The sequence below is a fragment of the Rhea pennata genome, chromosome 25 (assembly GCF_028389875.1).
Source record: "Rhea pennata isolate bPtePen1 chromosome 25, bPtePen1.pri, whole genome shotgun sequence".
Classification (NCBI taxonomy): Eukaryota; Metazoa; Chordata; class Aves; order Rheiformes; family Rheidae; genus Rhea; species Rhea pennata.
The window spans coordinates 6525407-6538713 of record NC_084687.1 but is presented as its reverse complement, the minus strand read 5'-3'; positions in this window follow the sequence as shown (position 1 = coordinate 6538713).

Genomic DNA, 13307 nt, shown 5'->3' with positions numbered 1-13307 from the left:
GATTTTATTAGATATGGAATTTTGTTTTAACGCCCAGTAGGTCAGTGGGAAGCTTGAGCTCAGAGTCCTTCAGAGCTGTCCAGAGAAAAGCAGCATTAAAAAGAAAAAACAAGTGTTCAGGCTGGGGTGCATCTACAGAGGGTGCATCTACAAAAAAACGATTTTTTGCAATAATGCCAAGCAAATATAAACTCAAATTTATGATCAAAGATCACTCTGGAAGAGCCTTGCTCATGGTCACGAAGAGGTTGGTATGTTTGTTCCTCTTGCTGTTGAATAAAGGCAAGAACGGAAGGCAACGCAGTGTAAACGGCCAGGCATCAAATAATTGGTTCTTTCCTCATTCACATCCTGGTGAAATTCCCCGGCCAGCGGCTCCAGGCCGTCGGCATTGCCGGCCGCTGCCGACGCCGCAGATTCACCGTCGCCTCGCAGCGGCCGGCGCGGCCGCCCTGCGCCTCCACGGGGCAGCCCTGAGCCTGGCCGCAGGGCTAGGGCTGATCTACAGGGATTTTTTCTGCTGCCCTTTGAACAGCTCCAGCCCAGTTGGGGAACCAGCAGGAAATTGCATCTGCATAGAAAATTCCTAAATACATCTGCAGCGTTTGATCGAACGCCTTCCTTTCTCAGGAGCAGCCCAAGCAGGTACCGTTTTCTCCATTAAACAGTGTCATTTGTTTGTGATTAATTTTATAGGTCTTATCAGGTGCATGCACACTGGTTACTTACTTTTGAAGCCTATTCCCTTAGACATAGTTTTTAATGGACTTCCATGGGAGTGAGGGGAGGGGAAGAGCTGACTGCTGGACACTCCTGAGTTCTTCTGACAAAAGCTCCAGAGGCTGGTGCTGTCACTGGCCCGAAGTTTAAAGCAATGTGCAGTACTTCATTATTAAAATAGCAGTAGCTTGAATTTTGGAGGTACCAAGGAATTACTGGGCTGCTCGAATCAGAATTAACTGTAACCTCATCTTGGGGAGAATATCCTTGGGATTGTACTTGTCTGGCCTAACGAGATGCAAAAGCATCCCAGTTTGCATTTTACAGGATGAAACTTAAACGGCCAGTAGTTTGTGAAGAAGAGCAAGGGGCAGGACGCAGCCACTCACCTGCCCTCTGACGGACAGAGCTGGATCCCAGCAACCGATCCCCAAGATGAAAAGAATTATCTGAAGTCACAGTGCTTTTCTGCAACCTCATATTTCCTTATGTGTCTCTCTAGTTAATTAGTTATGCTCTTCTTCCAGTTAATTAGCTCAAAGGAAAACAGCCCTTTGTACTTAGCCTTATAAATTACAGTCTTTTACTGTCTTATATTTTATAAGAGATGACACTTTCTGCATTTTCTTTGCAGGGTCACATTTACAATTCTTAAAGATTTGGAAAGAAACTCACTTAGCCATGCTACATAGCATGGCGGTGGGGAAAGGCATTTCAAAGTTACCTTGATTTCTGTAAAAAAGTAATCACAGGGACTGGGAGAAAAATTTGTGAGGATCAAAGAGGATGAACTCTATTTAAAAAAGACTAAGTAATGAAAAAAGTTTCTGAAAAAAATGCATGAAAGTGGCAAAAAGAACTTCAGATGTTCCCAAGATAGCATCTGAAGAAAACCTGGCCAGTATTCAGTTAGCAGGTTGTGGGATGACAGCAAGTTGCTACACTCATTTTTATGGTTGCAAGCACACGGGGAAAGCTCAGATGTGTCCTATTAAAATAAATAAATAAAGGAGATGATTGCTGCTTTTGAGTCCCGCACTGGGCAAGCGGGAGCCGTGATGCCGAGTCAGGTTTGCAGCGAATCTCAGCTTGGGGAAATGCAGCTCACCCGAGGGAAGGTGCAGAAAGTCGCTCTGCCCTGGCCTTGCCTCCGGCTAAGAGCAGGGTGAAGGCCGGCGGCGTGCGGGCCGGGCTCCGCGGAGCCCCGCGTCCTCGGCAGGGCTCGGCGGGTCGCGCAGCCGCGGGAAGAGGCTCTGCAGCGGCGACGGCCCCTGCCCGTTCCCGCCGCCGCCGCCTGCCCTGCGGCCGCCGCCGCTCTTCTCCCTGCCCCTGTGCACAGGAGGGGGTGAGATACTGGGTCTTTTGATTTTGAGGGTTTAAGAGAAAAAGATAAAGTCATTGCCAGTAGGAAGAAATAGTCAAGGGAAGTTAATGATTTTTTAACGGTAAACAACAGTAAGTTATCAATATTAACATTTGGAGCAAGCGATTGCAGGGCACGAGATCAATTCCCCGCAGTCGATAGCGCCTGTTGCTGGCTTGCACCAGGGCCCGGTGCTTTTTTCCGGCAGTCAAGGCAGCAGTGGTGCTGAGCGTGAAGCCTCGGCACCCCGGAGCGGTGCTTGCCGTTGGAGCAGACTGGGCACCTGCTCTATCATCAGCTGGGGCTTCCCGGCTCGTATCCCAGAAGGGACATTGGTTTCCTCCCATAGCGGTCAGAAAGCATGTCTTTTCTTTCCCAGACTGGTGGAAAACCTCATCACAACGTACACGTGTCTGTCTCCGGGATTTGTGCTGCATCCGCAGTTGTTAGGAGACCCAAAAACCCTGCAGGCTGGAGCAAAGCTCAGGTTAACTGTGACAAACCCATGGAGCAGCTGGTCCCACCTTGATGTCATCTGCCGATAAAGCTACGAAAACCTTGGTGGCCGTTCGGTGCTCAGCCGCAGGACCGGCGTGTGTTGGGAGATTAGGCCAGGGCGAGGGTGAGGGTGAGGGCAAGGAGGAAAAAAGACTCAAAAGCAATCAAGAGCTAAATCCCAGCAGCAGAAAGCTGGAAGAGTTTGGACCTGCTCAGGCATAGAGAGAGCAATTATCTGGGAATAATTCCATGGACAATTTTTAGGTTGTAGCCTGCTCTTTAATTATTTTGCAGGTTCGCCCACAGACATCGTGTTCCTCCCCAGCTCTCCCCACCAGCACCATTTTCAGAAACAGGTTTCGTACAGCCCATTTTGTCATTCAGCACCAGATTCTGCAACCAGGTAAAAATCCCACCCTCTGATTTTTGGAAATGAGCCTAAACTCCAAAATCCACGTGGTTGTGACGCACCTAATTAGAACCTGTGTAAAGTTCTCATGGGTCCCAGCAGCACTGTATTAATAGGAGAGAGTTTTTACGTTCTACATAGTTTACATTTAATCTAGTTGTCTAGGCTATTGGACAAAAAGGCTGCATAAAAGGAAATCAGCCTGCTGTTGGATTGAATTTTTCTGGATTTTGGATTGATTTTTTAAGTTTAATGCAAGGAGATGGTTACATGGTACAATGTGTATTTTAAGCAAGTATTTATTAAAGCTGAATTGCACTAGAACTTCTGTTCAAAAGTACGACGGCATCTATATGCATAGCAAATTAATTCCCCGCGCTCTCTGCTATTTGCTGTTGCTCCCTGCACCACTAGATCCGGCATGTGCAAGAGGTTAAAAGAATTCTCAGCCTTCTATTTAATACCATAAACTTTGTCAGATGTTATTATTTTCACTGAATGCTGTATCCAAGTGAAATATTTGCCTAAAAGCCTCACTGGTTCCTTGATCAGTGCCAGTTGGGTGGGAACAGGCTGGAGGAGTAAGGAGAAGCTGAGCAAGGTAGCTTTTATTTAATTTAGTTAAATCAGTACATAATGGTGGGCATTAAAAATGCCAGCGGATTCGGTAGAACAGCATTATTTGCAGGCACTGTGTCCCCGAGGCCAGTCCCGGCCGATGGGCAGGGGGCGCGGGGAGCGGGAGCGCGCCTGCTCCGGGAGCGGCGGGGCTGCTCCGCTCGCCCCCGCGGCCCTGCACCCGCGGGCCGGGCTCCGGGAGGGGGTTAGGTGGGCACGGGCAACCGCGGTTCTTTTGCAGAGTGTCTGCGGTTCATACAGCTGGGTTTCAGAAAGCGGCACGGCGTTAGGGCTTGGGGAAAGCGGGGGGCCCCGGGGCGGCAGCCCCCCGGCCCTGGGCATGGGGAGCGTTTCCCTGGAGCCGCTGCGAAGCACCGTGTAGCGTTCCCTGGGAGGCCACCGTGGTCCGATTGCTTTAAAAGGACAGAACAGATGAGCAGAGCGCAGCGAAGATCCTTTTTGCCTGTCTCTAAATCATCCCTGCTCTGTCATTCTTTTACTTTTTCCTTTGCAAACATGGGCAAAGACAGCAAATCTGCCGGGACTTAGCTAGGGCTGAGGTGCCTGGGGAGGGGGGAAGCTGCTGGGGTAGCTCAAGAGCTGGGTGGGATCTTTGACAATCTAGCTCTGCTGCTATTCAAACCAAATTACCAGCCAGAGGCCGTGGTATCCATCATGCATAGAAATGATAACCACCGCTGCAATGCCAGGAACAGCTTGAGCACCCCAAAAATGAGGCAGCCCATCTGCTTGCCAAGGAAAGAGTTAATGAAACACGGTTGGCCAAGAGTTTCCCAGCTGTGTATCCTCCCTGCCGGGTTTGCCAGGGAGCAGGCTGAGCCCAGCTGGAAAAGGTTACCTAACCAAGCCAGGATGGTCAAAAGGCGCAGGAGCGGAGGGTTCTGGCTCTTTGCCCTGCCCTGCCCTGCCCTCCTGGCCAGGATATGTCCTGAAGGGCTGGCAGAGGTTATGGCCCATAAAGAGGGTTTTTTGAAAGGTGAGATGGTGATTCACTGTTGGCTCACTGAAGAACAGGCTGCAGCAGGATGTCTCATTCAGCACAAAAAAAGGTGTGGAAAATACTAGCATGAAAAAGAAAAAAAAAAAAACTTTATACTATGAATTGCCATTTGGGTGCAGCAGTTTGTTTTTGGTTGCAGATGACAAGAAACCATTGCTGTGTGTGGTCTAGAATTATTTAAACCAAGTATTTGGTCTTATACTTAACCTGGAGAGTTGTGCAGTGGCTCATTGGGGCCAGTGTTTGCCCCCAGGGGTGGGTGGGAACAGGCTGGAGGAGGCTCAGGGGCTGGTAGCTGGTTGAGGGTGGTTCTGCTCCTTGCGCTGGAGCTGGCCTGCCAGTTATTTCAGTAACAGCAGTGAAAAATACTTATGCTGCCTTATTTCTGGGTTTTTTTTGTTGTGCTTCTTGACTTGAGTTAGCCTGCTCCGTATCAGGCACCTTTCAGGGCAGGGAAGGTATCTTCCACAGCTTAGTGGCTCTGCGTGGCTGCTCGTGTCGGAGCAAGCCTGCTCTGTGCGGAGCCCGCGTGCGATCTGTGCCCACGCCCTGGAGAGCTCGCCCTCAGCCCCCTGCTAAGCAACATCCGCATTTTGATTAAAATTCACCATGTTCAAAAGCTGCTGGGAGCGTTATGCGAGGTGGGTGGGAAAGCTGGTCATAAAGTTTGACATAATTTATTTAATTTTCTGGGAATAATAATTCTCTGGACTGACAGTCTACATGTCAAAGTTTCAGCTCCATTTGAAATGCTTGAAAGATAAATTCCAGGGGAAAAATAACATAGGTTGTGTAATAGGTGTGCTGACAGTCTCTAAGGGGAAGGCTGCTTGCTACCTTAGTGCACACCAGCAAAAATTATAGGCTAGTAAAAAGCTGCATTTTGTGTGATCAGGGATTGTTTGAATTAGTGTCCACTAGGAAGTAAAAAGGAGAAGAGGCTTGGGTTTTTTGTTAGCCTTTTTTAAGCTTGTACAGAAAGGGTTTCAATCTGAAATTACTGAGCTATACACAAAAGTAATAGTTTTGATGACTGTGACCACTAAAATAAGTAAAAGTTTGCACTAGAAGAGTCTGAGACTTCAGCCTTACAGCAGGGCTAGTTTGAAAATTGCATGCATGACTTAATGTTTTTCCTGATTCCACAACTTTTTAAAAATATATATTTTGGCTCTAATTTTCCTTCTCAGAGGATCTTTGAAAATCAGCTGTACTGGTTCACTTGCTTTTGCTCTCTCCTCTGTGTCTTGGCATAATTTATGACATAGGAATAAAATGTGCTATGGAAATCATGGCTGAATATCTACAGGAGCTGGCCAAAAATTATGGAGATCATCAAGCATTTTTTTAATGACAAAACTTCTGTTTGAGAGGTGTTTCTGATAGTAAGCTGGGTAATTTTTATTAAAGATCTAATTTCAGGAGCTTTAGGTGATTGAATTTTGAAGGTCTCTGGGGTTTGGTTAGTTGTTAGTGAAACCTGGATGCCACGCTCTCTGCTGGCACTAATTGGCACGGGCAGTTGGCAGGGGATGTGCCTGGAGGCTGCACGTTGGACTCCAGCCGGCAGCGGTTTGCTCAGCCCGGCACGGACCATTGGCTGTTACGCCGCGCAGCGTAACATGGTTCATATACTGTGCAAGGGCCGCGCGTAACTTCTAGGCTCAGGTCTCGAAAACATTTGTGCACGTATTTAACTGCATCTCTTAATGGGCCCATTGACTTCAAGAGGGAGACTGGCACATTAAAGTTGAGCACGTGCTGGGTTAGAAAGCAGAGCTGCAGGTCTCCACTGCAAGATCCTGGGGCGTCTCCATCCTCTGCAGGGCCAAGTGGAGGATGGGGACCCCAAACAGTGGGAGCTTCCTTGCTGTGTAGGTAGTGTCCAGGTCTGAGTCCAGCTCATATGCTCCTAGCTGGACTGAGTTTTTTTTTGTTTAGGAGATCTAGTTTTGCTGTGTTCTGTGGATTTCTTTGTTTTGCTAAAAACGAGGCAAGTTATGCAGAGTCCATATTCCACTCATTATTGATGTAAGCGTAAATCAGGAAACCAGCCTGTCCTATGCCATAAAAACTCAATATTCTTCTCTGCAACTGCCCATTAAGCTTCACAAATGGCTAAATAAGGAACTGAAATATGTCATTTATTCATGGTGCTTAGAAGATAGAGAGGAGCACCATAAATCCATGGGCACTGTGGGCTTTTGATGTGTCACTAGGTGACCTGGAGCTTTGTGGCTGGCAGTGGTGCTGGCCCCCAGATCTTTTCGCTTCTCCCTCGAAGCAGAGGAACATCGCCCTTCACTCTCTGCCATCCAGTGCCCGAGCAGCTTGGGGAGCCGCTTGCTCTCAGCTCGTCTTGTTTCCATTGCTCCTGTTCTGTAATCTCGCTTTCCCAGAACCTGAGCCCCTTAACTTCTCCCTATCTTCCTGCTTTGAACTCTGTAGGCATATTTCTTTACTATACCAGTACAGACTGTGGGAATGAACAGCACAGTAAATAGGTCATATAATGTAATTCTAAAAGTAACAGGAAATAAATGAGAAGGAGTAGTTATTTAATCTTCCCTGCATGCATGTATGCGCTGTGCATGTGGAAGGGAGGGGGCTGGTAAGGGCTACTGCAAATGCACTAGGAATAATAATAATTAAACTCCCGGCTCATCGTTATTGTAATGGAGCTAGAGGAGTGATCCCTTGGCCTTGAGGATTATCTGTCCATCCTCATCACAGCTTTATGTAAAGCTGAAGGCTTGGAGGGAACAAAATCTGCAGTAACACCAACATACATCTTGGTCTCTGGATAACAAAAGCTGGGTGGTTTGAAGGGGTTGATGTATGACACAGAAGCACCTTGTTTACTCTGCAGCAGACCCCAATACTGAGGGGACAAACGCAAAGGTAGGTTTTGCAAAGAAAATGATGCAAATGGGAAAAGAATCCCTCCGGTTAGTGAAGTTATTCCAGCAAGTGGCTATATAAATGTCTTTATATTGTTATTTCCGATATTAGTTTGTTGTTCCTCCATGAAAGCTGATTTATTTGAAATGTTATTACTCGAAACACCCTAATCTTTTTGTAATAATTCATATACTGGAGATTACAGTTTTGGAAAGCAGCCCAGCTCTGGCTGGAATCCTATTTATGGATTAAAGGATTTGAACAGCATTGCAAGCTAGATTGCCGAATAGCAGGATAATGTAAACCTGGTTCCATATAAAATGCTTTACCTCTGCAATAGTAACCCCATTTAAAGGCAGATTGTTGGAGGACGTTGGACAAGAGGACTTTCCTTACTGAAAAGCAGATATCTCGTACCCTTGAAGAGCAAAGGCTTTTGGAGCTGAGTCTCCCCCTGTTAAGATGCCCTGAGCTGCATTTAGTGCATCTCCCTTCTCCTGGAAGCCATTGTGCCAGTTAATTACAGGGTCTTTGTGGTAGACTTGAACAAACATCTTGTGTGACTCTTTCATGAAAGCAGTATTTTTTCTAGTGGGAATTGAGCTGCCAAAAAAGACAATGTCCCCAGCAAAGTGCTGCTCTCCTGCCCCGTGATGGAAGGAGGCAGTTGGGAGCTGTAATAATTTCTGTGTAAGAAGTTCCCCTGGGGCCCACCCTGGAATTTGTAAGGTTGGAGGGATGGTCCAACCACAGGAACTGTCAGTTCTTGGGAATGTTGTTATTAATTTACTGCTCCTTATGATGGCATGTGGGGAACCCTTCACCTAGAGTGCAGTTGTGTTAATAAGTACTGAACAAATTCAAACTAAAGGCTGGCCAATGACATGAAGTGTGCTTGTAATGTGTGAGAAGATTAGAACTAGTCTAGAAAATAACAGTATCATTCAACAATTAAAATTAATGGTTTCAGGACACAGGCAGTTTATTTTCAGGCCTTTCCCACGTTGCAGGGAGCGAGTCTTGAGACAAGGTTTGAAGGAGACCGCTGAAGTAGCTTCTTGGCCATCTCTTTCCATAATCCGTGGCTGAGGGAACCAGGTAGGGAGAGGACAGTGGTGGGGAGCAAGAAGTGTTGAAGGGAGAGCAGGCTACAAAGGGCTCTGAAAACTGAAACATCCAATGTTTGCAGTGAGCAGGAATGAGCCAATGCAGAGATGCACGGAGAGGGGTGATGCAAGTAAAACCCACTCACGCTCTACCAAAGAGCAGGATTATTGCTTGTTGCAGTAGTTTGGACACTGGATGATGAAAAGCTGGAGGTTAGCTGTGCCCTGGGGAAGGTGATGACAGAGCCTGTGCAGGGAATCAGTAAGATTTCTCCATGCTGTGGATGTAAAGCCCCAGGGAGTTTTAACTTGATGTTCAGCCTTTTGGTATCATATGTTGCCTATAGAAATGGAGAAGAGTATTTGGGAGACATGCTTAGGAGAAGAATAAGATTGTTTTTATTTCTTGGGTGCTCTTTTTTTTTTTTTTTTTTTTTTTTTAACTTAAAGGTGCAATGTTATCACAGAGATGGAGTGAGCCTTTTTTGTTAGGATTGTAGCAGGGATTAGAGAGGAAAAAATAGATATCACCCTTTCCAGAAAATCACCATTTCATAAGGTGCAAATACTAATCTGTAAACAGTGAGTGTCAGGCTGTAATGAACAGTTAAAAATGGGGCACTAAATGTGTATATCTGTAGGTATCTCTTTATACCCATCCATCTGAGTGGTTTAAAAGCAGCAGCATGGTCTATGGAAGTGGAAATAATTACAGACTTCTCCCAACTACAGCATTGCCCTGGGCAAAAATCATTTCATTGCTCTGGATCTCAGCTTCCTCCCCTATGGAATGGGATAATATCATGTGCATCCCAGAGGATTTGAGCATTACTTATTATTTCTATAGGGATTTGAAGGTTAATAGCTTTACGCAAGCCTAATTAATTGCTATTATTTAGCTTAATATTCTAGCAGAGTGGTTTGTCCACACAAAGCTAGCTCTACCATCCTCCTGGAAAAGATTTAAGCAGTGTAGTTCATCTGTGCATCTACAAATGATAGACTAAACAATAACATAAACATGTATGTCAGTGTTTGTGGCGTGTCGCGTTGCTTGCTGCTCAAAATGTCCTGATGCAGGCAATGGTAGAGCAGTTCCTCAATGGAGAGTGCAAACTTCGGATAAATACAACAAAATAAACAAGAATAACTTATTAACACTTCCTCCTCAGCTGTAAATCATCTTAACTCTCTTGGCCTCGCTTCTACTAACTGAAGATAGGACTGAGAAATTGAGATCTCTAGAGCTGACTTTTATTTTTGCAAGGGTAATATTGCATGTCTTTCCTGCTTTGTGTTTTTGGTGAGCCCAAAACATTTTTGCAAGAAAACCTTTCTGTTAATGCTTTTGAAATAATTCATGAAGGCTTTTGATGTGGTCGTGTTCTGGCTGACAGCCCTACTGCTTAATGGAGTCTGAGGCTGAGCTTTGATGGACGCTTGTACAACTGTGGATGTTTTTGCATGTAAACAGAACCAGCAGGACTCCTGCTGCAAGCTACTTCACTTAGGCCTGAGCTAGGAAAAGCTTCACAGGCCACTGCACCAAACTCTGCTTTCCAGCACCTCTGCCTGTTTAGTCTGGGGAGTCGTGGCATAGGGGGCTGCAGGCAAGGTCTGAAATTGGGGCCATGCTTGTGGGTGATCGCTACCAGTAGCGCCACAGCAGAGGATGGAAGGTGATAGCACTTGTCTGCAATGAGATAGTTTGCATGATACCTCCCCTTTAGAAAGTTTGGAACTGGGTGGTACGCGGGACTTCTGCAGCCCTTGGCGTATCCTAGAGAAAAGCACAAATGATGTCGCAGCCCTCCATTGCAATGGTGTGACACAGTGAAAAAGGAAAGTTCACAATGAGGAAAGAAATAAAGTAGTCCCAGCTTGTGCATGGGATTTTGGAGGATTTGGCTGTTCCCTGCATCGCTCCTGCTAAATAAAGTGGGAATGTGCTGTTTTTGTGGCTCCTGTCACAATTCTGGGTTCTACATGCTGCAAAGGGCCTCACTTGCCAAGGAGGAAATCAAAGCCATTCTTTGCAATATCTGAATAGGAACTGTGGGCCAGTCTTGATAAATAAAACATGACATTCCTAACAAATAAAAACAAAGAGAGAGAGAAAGAGAGAGAGAGAGCTTTAATGTTAGTGCTTAAAAACCCTGTGGTAGCAAATAACAAATACTATAATGTCGTTTGAGAGGGGACACAGCATGTCTGAGAAGAAAGATGGATCACATGCATTGTGTGCCTGACAGTAAAACTAATAGCTATTGGATGGGGTGTTAAGTATATCATAAAATCAGTGTTAGGCACATTCAAGAAGACTCATTCAAACTGAGTTTCGACATCCTGTATTGAGTGTCCTGACAGCAGTAAATGGAGCCTTGTAGGCTGCGTTCATCAGGAGCAGCAAGGAAGGTCACTTAAAGGCCTGATTTCTGCACTGCTGACCTTAAATAGCTTGGGCTGTATCTAGATGTCCACAGTGCTCCAGGGAAGGAAGAGCTTATTCCCATGGTCTTCCTGAGATGTGTGCCAGGGAGCCTCAGCCAGCAGCTCCCGAATGCAGATGCCTCCCATAGAGGCATAGCAGAGGTTATTTTCCCTAAAGGCACCTGGTTTTTTAGTGACAGAGAAGCTGTGAAAACCCTTTATATTATTTCAAAATTTAATGACCACTACTATTTTCTTGTTGACAGCTTTAACTTAACCATTTTCAACTCCTTTCATTTCTTTTAAGAGTCTGTGTTTAGCAGACCTGCAGGTGAAGTGGGAATTACCTAGGTTTACATGGGCTGATGTGCAAAAGGCAGCCTTGCGTAAGGGCCAGATGTGCCCCTACTAACCCCGGGGGGGATATTCCCCGATCGTCTTGGTGACTCTCCCTGTATGAAGAGTTTGCTATGAAATAGCACTTTAGAAGAGAGATTTTGTGACAGCAAGAGTTAGATGTCTCTGTCACCTTCAGCTGGAGAGATGTCACATTTCTAAAATGTCTCTTTCTTGTTGAAATCCAAAGTACCTGAGGCAGGAACATTTCCCTCCCTGAAGCTTCTGATGGTTGCCAGGTGAAGTGAACTTTCTTTTATTCCAGGAAGAGGTAATTAAGCAGGAATGATTAACTGAGGGTTATCTGCCTGGGCAAGCAGGATGGGGGGTGAGGAGGGAAGGAACAGCTCTGAACAGTGACTTTAACCATTACCAGCCCTTTCTTGTAATTCAGGAGGCTTCAGCTTTGACTTCCTTCGTTAGAACCATTTCTGCATGCAGCTTTCCTGCAGCCTTGCTGCTTGCCCTGGTTGTGAGTGTGGAGCCTACGGCTGGGAGAGGTGAGGACAGGGCAGCCCACCCTGGATGACGTGGTGTGTGGTGAGCAATGTGTTAGGCAATGCACACAGAGGTAACCTGATGCCCATTTAGCAAGAGAATTGCAGTTCTGGGCCCTACAGACTTGCCTACAGCCTTTCACGTTTCTGCGGACTCCCTGGGATTTTGGGGGGATCTCTCCCTGGCACACTAATGCTGCTAGATATCATTTTTGTTGCAGATGACAGAAGTTTTAAAACAGTGAGATGAGGAATGCTGGTTGTTTTTTGTTGGTTCACCCCCCCCCCCCGACACATGTACACTAGTGCTAAAATTAATGGAAGATACTGGAAAAAATGAGTGCAGGTGTCCTCACTCTTACTCATCTACTAACAGTCCTGGTTCCTCCCTCTTTTTGGGCAGCCAGCAGCTGCTATTGATCATTCAGCTGTTCCCAAAGAGGCTCAGTCTGCTCTGCTGGCTGTGACTGGCTTGCTGCAGAATTGAATCTCCCCAGTGGAGCAGGGGTTGTGATTACAGAAGCTTCCAAGGGCTGCCAGTACCAAAATTTCCCCAAGATAACAGGCTTCAACACTTGAGTTCTCGACTCAGTCTTTCTCCTCCAACTCCACGGCTCCCAGCAGGTCAAACAAGTACAGCTGCACTGCAGGATTTCTTCTCCTTTGCTTTGATTTGAGGGAAGGTGACCTCTGTTCTTGTTGCAGTAGCTTGCTGGAGAAATGTAGGCACATTTGTCACAAACAGCAAAGGGTTGTATCAACACAACAGGCTACCAAGCAGAGCTCTGTGGAGAGGTAGTTTTCTCCTTGTACTCCTGGGCACAGAAACATGCTTTGGCTGATCTTCCTTTGGAGCCACCACTTCCAAATGTCTGCCAGGAGCTGTCACGGGGTTTATGAAAAGGAGGGCGTGTCCATGCTTGTGCTGTGTCGGGGCAAGGCCAGGCATTTTGGCTCCAGCCAAGGCAGTGGGCAGAGCTGGCCAGCATGGGTGCATGTGGACTGTCCTGACCAGTGGCCGGTGCAGTGATATCTGCACTGTATTGCATAGAGCATATGTACCCTGCTCCAATCTAGACTGCCAATGTGAGGATGGACTTCAGCTGCAGATGGCCTGTCTGTGCCAGCTTTCAGTGCGATCAAGCAGACATAGACAACTTGGGCAGCTTTTCATATGCCCATATCAGGACACTGCTGTCCCAGCAAATGCAATCTGTGACTGTAACAGTGGAAAGAAATCTCTATAATGCAAGACCTGATGGATGTGCTGGGAATAGATTGCTCCAAACTGTCCGGGGACCAGGCTGCTCGGCTGTGACAGGAAGGGCTGTTCCTCACCTGCATTGTC